At 41.3% G+C, this 17020-nt stretch overlaps 1 protein-coding gene across 2 annotated transcripts in view; it reads left to right on the forward strand.

Moving 5' to 3' along the window:
• gbf1 (golgi brefeldin A resistant guanine nucleotide exchange factor 1) overlaps positions 1 to 17020 on the forward strand; it is a 121732-nt gene that overhangs the window by 10391 nt on the left and 94321 nt on the right. The gene's annotated exons all lie outside the window — the stretch shown is intronic.

The raw sequence follows: 17020 nt of genomic DNA on the forward strand, positions 1-17020 counted from the left end.
TTAATTGAATCTGCAAAAATACAAAATATTTTTTAGTCTCATTCTGTCACTGTTCATCAAAGATGAAACTAAGTCACGGTCACTTAGGGTCTTTCAATTTTCCTTGTTTTAACACATTACTTGAATAAACCTCAGCTAGTTAGGACTATGAGTTTGAGCATACTCAGATTGCTTTCACAAAGTGCCTTTTCCCCTTTTTTCATATATAGTAAGTGGATATTTAATCAGGTGTGCTCAGTAGTTTTCCACTGAGAAATGTCTTGGACTTTAATACTTCAATATTATCTCGCAACACAACTTACAGTGAAAGAGATTTTCTCCATTGGATCATTTGGTGACCAAGAAGGTGTCTCAGTATTGCTGTTTTTCAATTTTATTAAAATATCATTATGAGAAGACAATAAAGGTAAATGTTATGTGGAGGTAGAGTGCAAGTGTCTCTGTACAAAAAAGGGAGAAGATGTCAAGCCATTCATCGGTGAGCAAGGTGCAGTAACATTCATCTGAGATAAAGTTAAAAGTATATTACTCTACTCCTAACATCTGTATTTTTCACACTGTTACTGGCATGTCATTGAAAGGAAAATCTGTCCTTTATGAGAATTCCCATACAGTATATCATTAACAAAAATATAATAAAGAGACCAGTTTCTAGACTGGATCAGAGATAGAGAATGCGTCCAGCCTATGTTGGAGTTGACATTGTTCTAAATCATTGTCAGTGGAGATGCTTTATAATGTTGTATTTAACAGATTTAGGTTAAGTCATGACACTTTTTTAATTTCTTCAAGCTAAGGATAGGACTTTTATGTTGCCAATTAAGACTTGATTGTCTATAATAGTTTGAAACACACACAAGTTGTGTATGAGTTTGGTCTTGTTGCTAGGGTTGGGCCGATGTAAAAATTTCAAACCAGTTTGATATTAAGCCAAAGACCAGACCGGTATGGTATGGTACTGGATTTTACCACTAGGTATCGCACGTGACTCAGCCCACTCCCCAGTGACACATAATGAGAGCCCATGAATGAGAGTGGAGTTGCAAGTTAGTGAGTTTTCCACATGTTCCTGCAAATGTTTCACACTAAAAGCCTTAATTAAAAAAAAAAAAAGTTAAGAAATTTAAGGGTTTCTGGCCACTGAAATGCGAGAGGGCTTTTAATTTGAAACGGATATAGGAAGTGTTGAGTTTGTATTAACAGCGTACTGCAGTACCTTTAACACGGCAAACGGGAGCGGATAAAAAAGAGGCTTTGTACTTACCTTTCTAATCTGCTATGTTACTGACTGCCAAACTATAGCTGGCTACCTACCTAGCTAACACAGCAAACAGATGTGATAAGCATGAGTCACATGATAGTTGTCATGGACAGGGTTATATTAGTTATATTGAAAAGGGAAAATGATAGGGTCATTGTTTATTATATACAGTGGTGTGAAAAATGTGTTTGCCCCCTTCCTGATTTCTTATTTTTTTGAAGAACAAAATGAAGACTTCGGAGTGACCTAGTCAAAGTCCTGACCTGAATCCTATTGAGATGCTGTGGCATGATCTTAAAAAGGCAGAAAACCCTCCAGTGAGGCTGAATTACAACAATTCTGCAAAGATTCTCCACAGCGCTGTAAAAGACTCATTGCAAGTTATCGCAATCGCTTGATTGCAGTTGTTGCTGCTAAGGGTGGCCCAACCAGTTATTAGGTTTAGGGGGCAATCACTATTTCACCCAGGGCCATGTAGGTTTGGATTTTGTTTTCCCTTAATTATAACAACCTTCATTTAAAAACTGGATTTGGTGTTTACTTGTGTTATCTTTGACTAATATTTAAATTAGTTTGATCTGAAACATTTAAGTGTGACAAACATGCAAAAAAAAAAAGACACTTTTTCACACCACTGTAAATTAATCAGGTAAGTCTGATAAAGATCTAGATCTAATTTTCAAGAGAGACCTGAGTACATACGTACACATAAAACAAACAATTTAAAATGAGAACGAAATAGTAAATATAGATATGAATATAGCCGCAGGCGGCAATGGGTGGGTTCAAACCTTTTTTCGCTCAAAGGAAGGAAGCAGCTTGATGAGTCTTCCTCGGATTTGAATGAAACTATGTGTATGTTCAGGAGGTAGTGGGGGATATCTCTGGTGAGTTTAATCAGGATTGCTCAAAGGCATCTTGATATACGGGCAAATATATGATAGACTATGCCCACTCGCACCAATCAATATGAAACTTCAGAGTTTGGTTAATATTTGCCCCAGAGCTTGCACACCAAATTTGGTGAAATTCTGTCTACCAGGTTTTGAGGGACAGTTTTTGTGGTCCCCCCCCCCATGGATTGAGCTCAAAATGCTTTGGCACGCCTATTCCCAAACACGGACTGAAGATATCTCCCAAGATTTGTGATGATTGGACAAATCGTTAACGAGTTATGGCCAATTTTGTGCTAAGCCTTGCCCTTGGCGAAGATATTTAGGTTGTTGGCCATTTCTTTTCGACCGATCTTGCTAATTTGTAATAGAAAAGTGTATTTCACTCCCGCGATGCTGTATCAAAGTCCATCATGGCAGACTTTAATGGTCCAAGAGGCTCTTTTGTAGAGCACACTGAGCTGGACTTGCGTGAGAAACTTTAAGTCAGTCAAGTCTCACGGTATAAGGGCCTTAATTACAGCGCCAACATGTGGCGGATTGGGCTCATATTTCAATGGCAGCACATGCACATAATTTCCAGTTAGTTTCATGTTTCTAGCTCATTCCAGCTCACAGGAATTTGAGCCGAAGTGGCAGACTAATAACAATAATAATAATAATAATAATGATAATAAAATAAACCGGTACAAACTTTTCTGTTTTGACTAGATTTCTGAATTGACCCATTGGAACCAGAGTATCAAGCTTCAAAGTTCACTGCAATTCATTCCAAATGTATGGTGCAAGTAATCTAAAAGCAGTCTTTCTCAGATCAGTGTTAATTCTAAGCATCTGAAGCACTAGCCAATCCTGTTATGTGTTTTAAATTTCCAGCCAATAAGTGATAAGTATAAGGGCAATTTTTGGAGAAGCCCTTAATAAATATATAAAAACAAATGCTGGTCCCTTCTAATAGAAAGACAAGGCCAACCCTCTTTTTGATATAGAATACAGTGATGAGTGCCATAGCTGTCTCCAGTTATAAATCTAAGAGCTGAATGGTAGACAGCATTTAAGGGTTTAAGAGTGGATGTTGCTGCACATCTGTAAATCACATCACCATAATCAAGCGCTGAGAGAGAGAATGATTCCACAACCTTCTGTCTACAAGACACAGGGAAACAAGACTTGTTTCCTTATAAAAAACCGAGCTTCATTCTTAATTTTTTAATTAGTGCATTAGTATGTGGCTTAAAGGTAGGACTGAGTATAGTTTAAAAAATTTTGATACCAGTACCCTTAAAGTGATACCGATACCAATAGAGTACTTCATTCGATACCCATCATGTGATTGGAAGCATTCAGTTGCGTAAAATGCCACCACTCCTCCCCATCCAAATGATTTTTACCCAAATACATTTTGCAAGTGTTCTTTAATTCGATTTTAATGCAAGAGATAAGTGTAGAGAGCCAGTAAAACTAACCAGCTTGCCAGCCACAGTGTTGAGTAACAGGAAACATTAATTCTGAAGGACTATGAGTTAACAGTTCAGCATAGAGGTTCTATTAGGCTATGTGTAGCTCTGGGTGTGTTTGTTTTACAAACCAACTGCAAAACCAGTGGTGCTACTGCGATCGAATGCAGGCATCGTTTGACTGGAGATGTATTGATACTACTTGGTACGTGGTTATTTCGGTTGATACCTTTTTAAAGGTATCAAGTACCGACACCTAGCTCCTATAACAGCGTACATGTCAAGTCTCATGTTTTACCTGTAAGACCTGAAGTTTTAATGCTTCATCTGGGATGTGAAAATACCAGATTTACTTACAGTCAAAGAAATATGTGTTGCGCCCCAATTAGAGCTGCAAAGATTAGTCAATTAATCTATTAGTTGATTGACAGAAAAATTATCGCAACTATTTTGCTAATCAATTAAAGTCATTCTGATGGACATTTTTTATTACAATTTTATGACTTTTTTTTAGACCAAATTAACCAATTGATCGAGAAAATGATCTGCTGATTAATCGATAATGAAAATAATTGTTGTAGCCCTTGTCCTAATCATAGTTAATAACCCCAGTATAATCTATTTATCTAATAATATGCTGCTCTGCCCTCCTTTTTCAATAACTTTTCTCTCTGTTTTCATTAGTCAATTTTTGTAGTTAAGCGTTTTTGAGACAAGACTATGTTTGTAAAACTCAGTTGCTTCCCTGGTGTTCTATTTCATATGTGCTCCGCCATCTGATGGGCTCGCTATTGACTTACCCTTACGAGGCTTCGCCTCGGCACCTGAGAAAAAAACTTCTCGCTCACTGCCCAATCAGGCGGTAGCACCCTCCCCCTATAAAGCCCCAGTGCATGCATTGCTTGTCTCCCCTTTTTGACTCAGCCACCTTGAGTACAGTCACAGTACTCAGCGAAACATTACTTAGTCACCATCCGGTGTCGCTGAGATTTTCCTCTTAGGAGTCCTATCAACCTATTACCTGTTTTGGGCTGCCTGCTCCCTCCGCTCCGCCCAGCGCTGGGGAGGGACGCGGTGGTGGCTACTAGCTGTGTTACCTTACCACGGGGAAGATAACCACCGCACACTTCTGCTACTGCTAGGCTAGCTAGTGTTACTCAGGCTGCGTCACTAGTTACACTAGCTGGCTAGCTCTAGCTGCAGTGTGCTTTACTAGCATCTACTAATCCGGTTTTAGCACTTGTTAGCAGTACTGTTCCTCTCACTGGCTCACTCGGCCGCAGTCAGGGTAATCTACATTGGTTGATATCACTGCTAGCTGCATGGCGACGCCACATCTTTAGCATAGGCTTTGTGTCGCTGGTGCCCAGAGGGTATAGCACACTTCTGCTAACAGTAGGCTAGTACCGCACAGTCTGCGTCACTAGCTAACAGGCTCTAGCACGGGTTTAGCACTAGCTAGCAACTACTAGTTGCCAGCAATAGATGGCATTGCTAGCTACCACCATTTTGGCTCAGCTACCTCGATGTTTGCTTGTGATGTCAGAGATGAGAGCTTTGTGCAAGCAATCCCGGTGTAGACACAAGATGGTGAACACAACACTATGGCTTCCAGGTTGTGTTCCAGGTGAACTAACCCACAGCCCACTAGAATGGGTGCTTCCTTGGCAGGTCAGAATCCCCTGAGCTCCACGGGACACTGCGGAGGGGCTACGCACTGCAATTCTGCTGCCAGCCCCCTCTGTTCAGCGGCAGAGGCAATGTAGCTGTTCCTGATGGTCAGACAGCTTCTGGAGTGCATCCAGCCAAACGACTGGATGACATTCATAGACCTGACTGATGCGTACTTCCACATCCCCATTCTGCAGCACTCCAGGGTAGTACCAGTGCTTCGTGGTGGGGGCACGGTGCTATCAATCAAGCTATGCAACCTCTCGTTTGGATACTCTTTGGCCCTGCATGCATTCTCCAAATGTGTGGAAATGGCGCTGTCGCCGCTCAGGGAGAAGGGCACTGCACAGGATGACAGTATCCATCCTGACATGGGCAGATTGCCATCTCCGTTCCCTGAAGGCCCACCACATTCCAGGATCCCTCTACACAGGGACAGACAGGATGTCCAGAGGGGGTCCATTCCTGCCCTTACGACTGATGATGCAGCTGCTCCAGAGTCCGGGCACGGCATCTGTTCATGGTAGTCGTGGAACCAAAGAGTCTGGGTGCCAGGTGGTTCCCGGACCTGGTTCCGGCCAATACCGGATCTGCCCATGACTCTGTGTCAGGCAGGGGGCGGCGTCTTCTCGCATCTGATTCTTGGACAACCCCTTATGGTCTGGAGGTTGAGAGGGTGAGACTGCGGGGTTGCCCTCAGGCTGAGGCCCCTTACTAGACTCTTCGTTCTCAATGGGGCCTCCAAACAGTGTTGGATGGCCTTGCGTTCTTGGAGGTTCTGTCACTTAAGATAGCGCTCTTATGTCTGTCAGTGATGACGGGGTCGGTGGAACTGCGTCCAAATCCATCCTTTTGGCCTAAGGTTATCTCCTCTTTGTTCAGGTCGAGGGTAATTTGCCTGAGGATTTTCTTTCCCCCTCCTCACGCTGATGGGGAGGAGGAGCGCCTGCACACCTTGTGTCCCGTGAACACACTCTGCCGTTATGTGGAGCGCACGGCTGTTTTCAAGTCTGACTGGCTGTTCATCAGTACGATGGTCGGGCTCAGGGGGCCCCTCTGTCTGTGCAGCGGCTTGCTAACTTGATTTGTGATGTGATCTGCAGGGGCTATGAAGCGATGGGTCTCGCTCCTCCGGCGGGCCTGGGGGTACATTCCAATAGGGGCATGGGGTCCTTGGCGGTGCTTTTCTGGGGTGTCTCAGTGGATGACATCTGTCTGGCCGCCTCCTGGTCTTCCACTTCCACCTTTGTGCAGTCATATCTCAGGGACATGACTGCTGATTCTGTGTCTCATTCGGTGCTTGGTGCACTATCTGGGGGGACCTCGTCTGGAGCAGACTGACGTGCTTTTTGATAACACCCAGCTTTTGCTGGCGTTGTTGCAGTCCAGCTGAGACCCTCAGACTGGCTCAGGTTAGGGTTAAAAATCTTTTCTCAGGTGCTGAGGCAGAGCCTTGTAAGGGTCAATCAATAGCGAAGCCCGTTACAGGGCTACACACGTACTCAAAGAACTGGAGTTACATCCAGGTAACTACTTTTTATTGCTCTGTGCTTGATGCTTCAACTGACAAAATGTGCTTCGAATCGGAGCCTCCACAACTAAGGGCTAAGAGTTAAGATTAAACATGGACTTTCTTCAGTCTAATCACATTATCACTAAGTGTGGTGACTGATGATTTGTGAGTCCAAGTATTTGTATGCAGTGGTGCCCGTCTGACAGCCCCACCAATTCTGAGATACTGCATGTTGTCATGCCTTTGCGATGAGACTCTTGGCAGCTCCCACAGCTCCAGTTGTAGAAGTCATAAGCAATGGGAAAGATGCAACACATGGAGCTGCACAGTCTGAGCCCCCACCGCTGCTGCCTTCCTCCAGGGAATGCCTCTGCCACTGTGAGATGGACAAGCGCTGCTGGCTGAGGAGGAATTCACCACACTGGCTAACCCTCCTCTTTCCTTTTCCTCTCTCTATAACCCTTTCCCTTCATCCCTCAAATCACCAAAACCTGTTCCTCTTTACCCTCACTTAAAGGTGGGGTATTCCATTCTAATCCAATACACGTCTTTTTGTTAAATTCAATGAATATCTCCCCATGGTCTGCTAGCTGTCCGTTCAGACTGTGTGCTGAAAAAAACCCTCAGATGTTTGTACACAGCCCTGGCTCTGTAAATGCTAAACAAACAAGGTGGCTCAGGCCGGGCCACACAACACTATTCCAGCCATTCCAGCCATGACTTGTGTGTGAGGTAACATTAAGTGACTTGCCCATGGACATTCAGATTACTTTCTAGTTTGCCAAGATATGCCGTTATTGTGATGTTTGCTATAGTAGCAGGAGAGTTGTGAGTATCGCTGTCTGGAGCTGGTTTGCTGCCTCTGGGAAACCATCTCGTCCTCTCTGGCTGTTAGCTTTGCAGCAGCAATTGTAGCAACAGTTTGCTAATCCACAACACAGCTAAACTAACCCACAACCTAGCTAACGTTAGTTACATTACTTGCTGTGTTGTTGTTCACTCTATATCATGGTATTTGTCATGGTATTGGATTTCTCCAGAATTGCATACTCCACCTTGAAACTGATTCCATTACAGTTTCTGTATTTGACCCGAATGGAAGTGGAATATAAAATTTAAATATTTTTTTCAGCATTTTTAGGACATTTGCATGAAGTAATGAGTCCGTGTCAAGGATGTTTGAAAGTCTTGTTGCATCCTTAAGCCCAAATCCCTTTGCACCCAGTCTCTCAAATGTTACATCCATGCCCTGATGAGAGACAAAATGGAGATCAGATAACCACAGTAGAGCTGAATTCTGTGCTTGACAGACCGATCAATTTGTTTTGTTTTTGCAGGAGCATAACAGCCTAATAGATCTCTCTAGCTGTGTCTCTCATAGAAACTCAGCAATATTGTGGTAGGAAATCTTGCGGGTGGGCTTTTTTGTTGTGGCTTTGAGGCTTCGCAGCATCCCAGCTGTCCGCTTAATGAAACCCAGTAATTCCATGCACTCTAGTGTGTATTTCTGCTCCCTCTAACAACAAAAGCCAACCAGCAAAGGAAATGTGAATTAGATTTCTCAGCCCCTCTGTCTTTCTTCTCTTATTTTTTGTCTTTCCATCTTTCGCTGTCACTATGTCTGGCTGAGGGTTTCACTGCTCTGGTGGCCCTGTTCTGTTGTAACTAATGTGATTGACAGGACCATGTGCCATAGAGCTGGAGAGTAGTGCAACTGGAAGTATATCATCTGCAATTTTAGTTGAGTAAATATAGCAGAGTCTTGTCAAGCAGAAAGATAAATTGTTCTGGGAAAGGAAGTGTTGTCTATCTTTTCTGAAAGCAGGAAAAAAAAAGTTTCCTTCAACTCCTGGAAAATGTAAGGTCCTCTCTCGACACCAGAACAATGAGAGCACAGTTGAAGAGGCTGGGCCAACACTGGACATGTGTTGTGATGCCTCAGCTCCACCTTGCTCAGTCAGCCAGGCATATCAGTCCCAGGAAGCAGGAACCTTTTTTTCTATTTTAAATGGGATGGTTTGGATTGAGCCTGATATCTAATGCCCCATCCCTAACCTCATTAGACCCATATAATTGAGTGCTTTCCACAGCTTTGTGGCCAGCATCTGTCTTTAAATGTGTACTGGCTTGCAAAAGAATTATGGTGTTTTCTGTCCTACAAAGTTTCTTTGGTTTTAAACGTATATAACACAATGATACATAAATTGTGTTATATAAATAAATAAAACCCTCCAGTTAAAGTTTTGGATTTTTCAGATGGATACTGGGTGGTATAGAGACCTGTGAGATGTGCACTAGCACAAAATATAAACACAAAATAATATAAGAACACACATACTGCTGAGATTATAATGGGATAGCAGACTGAATCATCAGTTCAGTCCTGGAGTAAATTTCTGTGTAACATTTTTTAGGGGTATAAGGCTTCATGTCAGGGTCCAAAACCATTTGCTACAGGATGTTCAACTCGGTATGCCCTAAGAGCATCAAGAATATGCATGTTGAAGTCCTTTGTTAAAATGATGGAGCATTACTCACATATTGACATTTATTAACTTTTTTCTTGTTGACCACATGGCAAAGTGCCACAATTTTGGCCAACATTTGTCTATATTTTTCAGAATAAACGACAAATGGGTTTCTTTAGGTTTTCCCTTTTGCATTGAAAATGAAAACCCCTAAATCGAGCTACCTAACTGTGGATTGTGTGTACCATTAAACCCATGAAATATTTTGAACGTTAATTATACATACGCCTTGTTCCTTAAATCCATGTTGTGTGGTTATATGTTGTTCACAATTTAATATTAGTTTGATTAATATTATTCGACTATTTTCATGATATTTTCAGCCTTTATCTCACAAGCCTTGTGGTGTGATATGACTTCATCAGTGGTAGTTGGTGAACAGTTGGCTAAACGGACCAGTAGCAGTTGCGATGACATGAATAGCCATGTGGGCTATGTTATGTCTAATCCAGGCACTACACTGGAATTGAAAACAAGCAACTGATAGTGACAAATGGCTCTAAAATAAATTTTTTGCTGAATATGAACATGAACTCCCATTATCAACTACCAAATATAAGAATTCACAGAAAGTCTTATTGTATTTGGTATTCTAACATCTGAAGCATTGTTTTGAGCTGCAGATTGAGTCTTTGTCTCTTACTTGACATTAACAGGCGGTGTCTCCTGTATAGGATTGTCATCACACAGACAAATCTGTCTCAATCTCTTGTTGAATAAATCTGTGGATTTATTTTATTGCTGGACTATACCTCAGAGAGTAAGAGTGTGGAGAACAGCCTTTCATTCTGACATACATTTTATTTCCTCTCCTGCTCACCTCTTTTTTCATTTGCACCTTTTTTATGCAGAAGTCGCTGAGCCCCAGCTTCTCAAATCTTCAATTCTTTCCTTCCACCCTCCTCTCCCATCAACCCCCTCTGCTTTAGCGAAGGTCAGATTTTTGACAAGTCTGCAGAAGAAACAGTCTGCTCCTAAATCCCTTCATTTTTATTCATACAAATACAGGTTTAGAGCCCCTTGCAGCCCCCCAGATACAAAGCCAGAGTGGCTTTTTGACTGACAGCTTTCTCCTTTTCATCCAAACTAACGAAATTCACAAGAACACCTCTAATTGACTCGAATCACCAGCACAGCACCAGAGGGCATGGCAGTGGATTTGCAGAATGAACATTGTGGAGGATGATTTGATTACTCTCCAGCTGACCTTTACAATAATTATCCTGGTTTCCCCAAAAGGAAGCACAAAACAGACCTAATTTGGCATGGAATTAGTAGAATTATGACAAAAAAATATTTTTAATCACACAGTTTGAGACCCCAACATGTAATGCTTTTGCACTCATTCATTTATTTTATCTGTTGCAATAAAATGACGGTGCTCAGTGGCACCTGTATAATGATACTTGTGTTTAGAAATGTTTTCCTTTTTGTTTTCACACAGCCTAATCCATGCGTTACTGACAACCTCGCTAATTCATCACATTTTACTGTCATGTCAGTCATCAAGAGAGAATGCACACATGCCGTCCCTCTCAGTCTTATTTCAAGGTCAACCGTGAGTGTATGTCGTCTCTGTCCCCAGCTGTGGTCAGGCTGGCACTGGTGGGCCTCCTGGGGTTGCAGCCTGAGCACTTGGAAACTGGTTGTGGCCTTTTACCCCCCTTCCACCCTCTCACCCCTCCCTTCCTCTTCCCTGCCATCTGATCTTCACACACATATCACTCTCAATTGAACCGGCATAAGGCAGCTGGAAAATGCAGAGGAAGAGGAACCATAATTCATGTCGCTCAGCCACTTATGCAAATATGTTTACTCACGAAGGCATTCTGAGCAAGGAGAATCTGCCTCATGGCAATTCTTTACATGTCTGCCGCGTGGCCCCGCTGTCCCGTAGCTTTAAGCATGAGATCACGGGTTAGATTCGCAGTCCTGCTGTCAGTGTTTTTTTATGATATGGTCAAAAGACAATAAACTGAGTGGGCGGAGTTGTTACTTACATTAATGTCTTGTCAGATTTACTTGGCTTGACGTTGGGTGGGCTTTCCCTTAATATTTGTGCATGTACATAGGAAAATAGGGCTGCAACTAATTATTATTTATATTATTTATTAATCTGCTTGATTTAATTTTCTTGATTATGAGTTTGATTTATAAAATATCAGAAAATAATAATAAATGCCCTTCACACTTTCTCAGTGCCATGTTGATGTCTTAAAGTCACTTGTTTGTTCAAAAAGCAGTCTAAAACCCAAAGATATTCAGTTTCTTATCAGAGAAGACAAAAGAAAAGCAGCAATTCTTCACATTTGAGAAGCTGGAACTAGTACATTTTTGGTATTTTTGCTTAAGGAATTACTTGAAATGACAATGTCATTTCCCACAATCTTTACAATTTTTAGAGATTTATTTTGCCAAGTTATGATATTGTGAGGGCTTTGTGTAATTCAGACTGGTCTTCCCATGTGTACAATCCCTGTTACACCACCATGTTTCTACAGTAGCCCAAAACGGACAAACCCAACACTGGCTCTAGATAGGGCCTTTTCGCTTAAATATGGTTGCCATTTTTAGTTGGACAAAGTTGGGTAACATGTTATCCCCTAAAGTTAATGATTTTGGTGGTGTGAGGGGGTGGGTGTGGAGGTTGTAGGTGATTCTAGTCCCTGTAACTAACTAAAGATGATGTGATGCTAAAGTTGATACCAGTTAAGACCACATGAAGAAAAAGATGGCACGATGGAGACCCATATTTTTAGGCATCCAGGGCTCAACACTAACTTTTAAAAGTGGTTGCCAGGCTGGCAATATGGCCATATTTTCAGTTTCAGCAACCAAAGGCTGATCTTTGGTTGCTGAAACTGAAAATATGGTTGCCATTTTTAGTCACCTTATATTTTGAGTAATTAAGATACTATGCAGTTATATGTCAGCTGAATAATGTGACATAAAATAATGTTTAAAAGCTTTATTACAGTAACTGAACCAAAGTTTATGTTTTATCTGATACTTAACAGAATTTGAATCATTAGTGTTATCAAACATGTCCACCCTCAGTTCATTCATTCATTTGTGATGACGGGTTAGTCGAACTTTTCAAACAACTTAATTTGCTTCGCTGTTGTCTCTAAAACAGATGTGTGTGCGTGAGTAAACGCAACTGTAACAGCAATATTTAAATATCACTAATGCAACAAATATTAAAAATGTATTTATCAAGGTCACAATTCAATTCGATTTTTGATTTAAACTTTTCAGCACTGACGGCTATGCCATTGTTAGACTATTGTCTGTGTCAGTACAAAAGTTCTCTGCTCAGTGAAGACTTTTTTGGTTTCCACAATTACTCTGCAGATGTGGAGTTCAGAGAATTTAGAGTGAAATCTCTCTTCAGAGTTGCAGCGTTACCTCCTGTACTCTGGTCCAGACGAGGCGGTAGGCTCCCGGGAATGGACAGCCTGGACGATGAACGCATGGTTAGTGAGTAAATGCCGTGGTAGGTGAAGAGAAGACGGATCCGGGCTGTAAGGACGGGTGGCCTAACAAACGGCGGACTTTTTTGATGCGCTGCCAGGCATTGGCAGGCTAGCGATGAACACTCTTGGATGATCTGACCACTTTCCTGTGTGTGTCCATGGGTGTCTCGAAATGTGTAGCTGCAGGCTACCGGTAAGCTAAGCTTTGTTTCTTTGAAGTGTAGGCGTGGATGGAGAGAAAAAAAAAAGTACTGGGAAAATCGCTGATCCTGTTTTTGATTTCGAAGCTTGAAATCGAAAAGTGGTTGCCACTGATGGCAACCAAAGACAGAGAATTTGTTGCCAATTTCTCAAAATGGTTGCCAGTGGTAACCTGGCAACCACTACTGTCGAGCCCTGGCCGTCACAGTGCAGTTGTTTCATGTCACTCCTGCTCAAATTACATTGTTTTTGTTAGGATACGGATTGGGATAGGGCTTGTTTTGTCTGACCAACAGTCCAAAACCCAAATATATTCAGATTATGATATAAAACAAGGGAAAGCAGCAAATTTGAGGTGGCAGATGTTTAGGCCTAGACTGCCGGGAGAATTCCCACGATGCACCTCTTTCCTCCTCTTCCTCTCCATCTGTATGGATTGTTATCCCAGTAATGCATGTTAATAACTCGACATCTTCTGTCTCCCGTAGTTTTGTGCTTTCTCCTCTCTCCTTCGGTTGTTTTCAGCAGGTATTTCTGCCTCTGGATCTGCGCCCATGTTCCTGCTCAACACCTGCTGCTACAATGAATTATTATTAGTCTTATTATTATAATTATCATTATTTTTACTATCATTATTATTACTATTATTATTTTATTAATATTACCACTACCATTAAATATTATTTTAAAATTCTATGTGGAATTTGCATTGTGCCCTGCTGGCAGGGCAGATGGCTGCCCACCCTGAGTCTGGTTCTGCTTGAGGTTTCTGCCTCTTAAAAGGAAGTTTTTCCTTGCCACCGTCGCCAAGTGCTTGCTCATGGTGGGAATTGTTGGGTCTCTGTATACTATAAAGAGTACAGTCTAGACCTGCTCTATAGGAAAAGTGCAATGAGATAACTTCTGTTATGAATTGGCGCTATATAAATACAATTGAATTGAATTTAGTATGTGGCTTGATAGATTACTTAAACGATGCATCATTCAACTATTGCAATTGTTGGTGATTAATTTTCTGTTGACTGACTAATTGATTTGACTAAATGTTTTAACTATTAATAAATAAAAATAAAACTTATTTTCTTGAGGCTTATTGGAGATTTGAACCTCAATTGTTAGTTAATTTGACTGATTATACAGTGTCGCATCATGTCTGAGAGTAAGATTCAGGTCTCCATTACTGTTAAATGAATCAAACTAAATGCCATGGTATCACAGACAACTAGCTGCATCTGTGTGTAGTTGTGATTGACGATTGATGCAAGATGCCATGGATTATACAGGTGTATAAAGGGAATACGTTCCCTATCAAAAGAGCTATGATTAATCGGAGTGTCTCCCCCTCCCCAGACAGCCTGCCACCTAGTGCTGGTTAGTAGCTGTAAATCTGACCAGTTAACAGTGCCCTAACCGGGGACTGACAGGCAGGGCTTAGGCCCAGTGTGAAGAGGGGATGCAACTGTTGTCCTGTTTCAGAGGCTTTCAACAATGTGCTTAGTGGATGGAGAGTCCCAGCAGAGGGCTATTAATCATGCCGGTAGGGGTGTCTGTTGGGTGGGAGGGGGATCGGGCTCAGGCATGGACAGAGCTGAGGGTTAGATAGAAGAGAGGGTTGATGGTGCCACAGAGGATCTGGATGTGCTGACAGGAACAGTGGGCAAGATGTGAGCAAAACAAACTAGCCCCCATGAGCCCCAAAAGAGAGGAGGAGGAGGTGGAGTGCAGGCTGGGCCAGGGCTTGGACACGAAATGTGCTTTGCATTCACACTAAAGCCTCCAGCATGCATGGAGTTTCCACACAATTTTGAACTCGTTTGAATCAGATTTAGCATTGTATTATTCACTATACACAAGTCACAGGTGACTTAGTTTATAGATAGTGACAAGAAGCACTGCTGATTTGTGCAGATGGTGTGTTTTCCTCTGTGTAGCCTGGATTGTATTTTAATGTTCTGTTAAGCATATTCTTATGAGGTGGTAATTGGGGTTCAGCACAAGACCGATACCCTGACCCACACCCACCTTGCTTTTGTTTATTTCCAAGCTAATGGGCTTTGAGTTCAGTGTTGCTTTAATTACTCCACACTGAGCTCGGAGCATTAATAAAACAGGGGGTATTAAAGTAGAGTTTGAGATGTTTCAACGCCTCTGAATCCAGAGGCCACTGTTCACTGGAGGTCTGGTCTAAAAACAGACTTGTGGTCTGCACGTGGTGACATGTTGATTGGCCGAACAGCATTTTCAAGATTGACTATACAAGCTGGTATTGACAATTTCTGAAGGTGTCAAGTGTAGGTTTTCAATGTGTAAATGAGTGTGTCTCTAAGTTTAGCCCCCATTTAAGGCAGCGTTAGTGGGCATCTGAATTTTGTTGACATGAATTTTGTATGACTATGTATATTTTTGTTGCATTATCATTAACAATCTGTCACTTGAAATTCACATAATGCACACAGCCAGTCAGCAAACATCAGCTAACCAATGGGTTATACATTGGTTGCACCAATTACCGTCTGAGGTTTTCTGCTTTGTATGCCATATTTAAGTGCTGTTGATATATATATATTTTTTACATTATTTTACATCTAAGCTGATATAGTGATTATTTGAGATTTTAACCTCTATTTCTAGTTATTTTTGTCTTATTTGGTGTCACTTGACACGTGAGAGCAGGATTTAGGTCATCACTGTTAAAGGAAACAAACTAACACTCAGCAATTATATGGATGGGATTTAAAGTTCGTTCTTGACCTTCTAAATAGTAGTCTGACAAAATTATGTTAAATCAAGGTCCACTTACTAACTTTTTCAGGAGCTTTCAACAACATGACAATTGAGCAATATCCATCTGTTCATGAAGACTGTGTGAGTTATTATATTAGTTAGTTATAGTAGCTATATTTTTCATATAGTCATTACTATTGATAAAATTCATGAATTAATGCTGAACCTAGCCAGCTACCCCAAGTTATAGCTGGTTCCCAGGGCGTTACAAAGGATAGACTGACATTATTCATTGAAGGTAGCTAGCTACCGTTAGCTTAACATTAAGTTAACCACTACGTAGGGTTATCAAAATGTTAACATTAAAACTCAAATTAGCTGACGTCTTGTTAGGTATAACCATTGCCGTAGAGAGAGAGAGACACTGCACTTCCTTGGGTCCTCAGCAATACACCTGCCAAGTGTGAATTTGATGAACCGTTGTTGAGAAAATTGAAAGACAGACAGATGTGAGAATCAACATCCCTACTCCAAGTATCTCTTCTGTGTCCTTGGTGAAGTCTGTTCACACAGACACTATCATTTGCTAAATTGTACACTTTACTTGTCTGCAGGATACGCTTCAAGCAAACACCAAAGAAACTGGATAATTTTTTATCACCTATTAACAATATTGGGAAAATTATGTGCCAAATTGAACCTTGTTTCATTGAAATAATAGTAACATGATATAAGATAAAACTTGCTTGAGCTGCCAGTCTTTAGACAGAAGACCCAAGGTTCATTGTGCTTTTCATTTCATTTTGCTGTCAAAAACTTCTATCTATCTTGCTAGCCTGGCTCTTGTTGGTTTATTGTTACCACATGTAACAGTCTTGTTCATCTTTAGTTCTACTCTACATTTTTCTGTCATAGAAACTAAGAATTTGCATCTTGTTGATCGACAAAAAATCACTATTATACTTACTTTAGCCAAAGTTAGTTTTGGACCACTGGTACTTTTTGTGTTCTCTGGATATTTTTAAATTTTGTATCATCTGTTTTCACTGTCTTTAACAGGAGTGCACTGCTTTGTCCTTACACTTGTGGCACAGTGTAGAAATGCTAGCTTAACAGCTTGAAAACAACCCAACTAAGGCTAAATTTGCTAGTGTCACAGAACTGTAGTTTGACTGTATTATTTGGACAATGCAAGTCATGGCTAGTTAATGGCATCGCCGCCATTCAGATTTCTGCTATGTTGCCGTGCTGGTGGTAACATAGCAAAATGTGTTTGTGAGAGCTCGGACTAAAATA

Source organism: Siniperca chuatsi, linkage group LG11, assembly GCF_020085105.1.
Source record: "Siniperca chuatsi isolate FFG_IHB_CAS linkage group LG11, ASM2008510v1, whole genome shotgun sequence".
In the NCBI taxonomy this organism is placed as follows: Eukaryota; Metazoa; Chordata; class Actinopteri; order Centrarchiformes; family Sinipercidae; genus Siniperca; species Siniperca chuatsi.